General features: G+C 42.3%; 1 pseudogene; it reads left to right on the top strand.

Annotated features, from left to right (window-relative positions):
• Window positions 1-443: 443 nt before the first annotated feature.
• LOC125366811 lies at window positions 444-1486 on the top strand (annotated as a pseudogene).
• The last annotated feature ends 571 nt before the right edge of the window (window positions 1487-2057 follow it).

Genomic DNA, 2057 nt, shown 5'->3' on the forward strand with positions numbered 1-2057 from the left:
AAACTGGTATTTTTAGTTAAAATAAGTATATTAAATTCCTTCACAATAGACATGTATTGAGAGGGCTGCTTCCATGACTCTGTGTAGTCTGGTCCCTTTTAGCAGTAAGCACCATTTATACATTCATACATTTTGGAAAACCTGTCATTTACAGATGTTAATAAAAAGTAAATGTATGTCGGGCTTTTAGAATGGCACATTGAAGACTTCCGAAATTTTAATTCTTGTTGCAAAGCAATGAGAAAATGCATTATCAGTATTTTTTCCAGAATTCTGGAAATTAAATATTTTAAACAACTGGAGCACATTTGTTAAAAGCAGATAAACCTCTTCCTGTAAGTGGTCTGAGATGACCTGTGAAAATGGCTTGCTAGTCCCTAGACCCAGAAAACTCCACAAAATCATGCAAGTCCAGAGGTTCAAATCTTCGTGTTCACTGTAAGAACACCAGAGAAACAGCCCAGGCCATCAAGAGATGCATATCTGAAAAGCTACCAAACACCTGAAAGACGTCACTTTAAAGAAGCAATGTGTGCTGTTCCTGCATCACAGTGGTGGAGTTGGCAGGTGTGTCCAGGCCAAACAGTGGGACTACACACAGGGTCGGTGGCCCAACAAGAGTGCTGAATTCCTGCTCCACATGCTTAAGACTGCAGAGAGCAATGCTGAACTGAAGGGTCTAAAGGTAGACTCCCTGGTCATCCAACACATGCAGGTGAACAAAGCACCCAAGATGTGCTGCTGAGCTTTCAGAGCCCATGGTGGGATGATCCCATACATGAGCTCCCTGCCACAGTGAGATGATCCTTACTGAAAAGGAACAGATAGTTCCTAAACCAGAAGAGGAAGTTGCACAGAGGAAAAAGGTATGGAGAAACAAAAACTATGGCACGGGAATAAATTTAGCATGAAATAATTGCAAATAAATGAATGTTACCATTATTATTTAAAAAGGAAGATAAACATTTTAACTTCTTTTAGCTCCCTTCCCCTCTGTAGTGTTCTACTGTTGTCTTCAAAGCACATTTACTAGTAAACATGGTTTTTCTGAAATCCATCTCCCAGAGCCCACTGAAGGATACAAGAGAGGCTTGGAGCTCTTCAGAAAGCTAATGCCCAAGCCAAATATTAAATCACATATCCTATCTGAAAGCTTCTGGGTAAATTCTGTCTGTACAGCTAGCCATCACTTGACCTGGCTCAGACCTGGCTCTGTGGCAAAAAGTCATAAGTCCAGGTATCTGCTGAAAGTATCTATCAACAGTAGTTTAAAACCAGAGGTAGGGGCTGGGGATATGGCCTAGTGGCAAGAGTGCCTGCCTCAGATACATGAGGCCCTGGGTTCAATCCTCCAGCACCACATATACAGAAAACGGCCAGAAGCAGCGCTGTGGCTCAAGTGGCAGAGTACTAGCCTTGAGCAAAAAGAAGCCAGGGACAGTGTTCAGGCCCTGAGTCCAGGACTGGGCAAAAACAAAAACAAAAACAAAAACAAAAACAAAAAAACCAAAGGTACCTGAGGTAACAATGCTAGCTAAGGCAAATAAGAATCTTGCGAGAGGGGGTGGTGGGGCGGGGGGGGGGTGCTCAAAGTTCTGAGGAGTGAGATTTCCCAAGCTTCCATAGATTCCTGAGGTCTGAGGAGTACATACAGACACACAAGATAGGTGCAGGATCTGGATAGCTGCCCTAAGCATACAATCTGCCTCATCTGACACTGTGAAAGAAGGGACTTCTACTCATTTGTTTTAAATTTCTAGATTTGAGGAGCACCACAAAACATATGAGACATAGGAAACATTCAGCCAAACTGAATGTTACTTAGAAAAATACTTTTCAAACGTTCAGGTAAACAGTAAGCAAAGCTACAAAGGACTGCTGTGGTTATCTTGAAGGAAAAGAGACCTTACAGAATTGCTCCAGGAATTCACAAGAAAGACAATACTTGGAAGGGATCATTGTGTGAAGGAAAACTGTTAGCTATCCTCCAGATGCAGCATGGGAGCAGAATGCAGAATTCCATGCTGAGACAATGCTGGTCCAATAAAGATCCTTGT

This window comes from Perognathus longimembris, chromosome 18 (assembly GCF_023159225.1).
Source record: "Perognathus longimembris pacificus isolate PPM17 chromosome 18, ASM2315922v1, whole genome shotgun sequence".
In the NCBI taxonomy this organism is placed as follows: domain Eukaryota; kingdom Metazoa; phylum Chordata; class Mammalia; order Rodentia; family Heteromyidae; genus Perognathus; species Perognathus longimembris.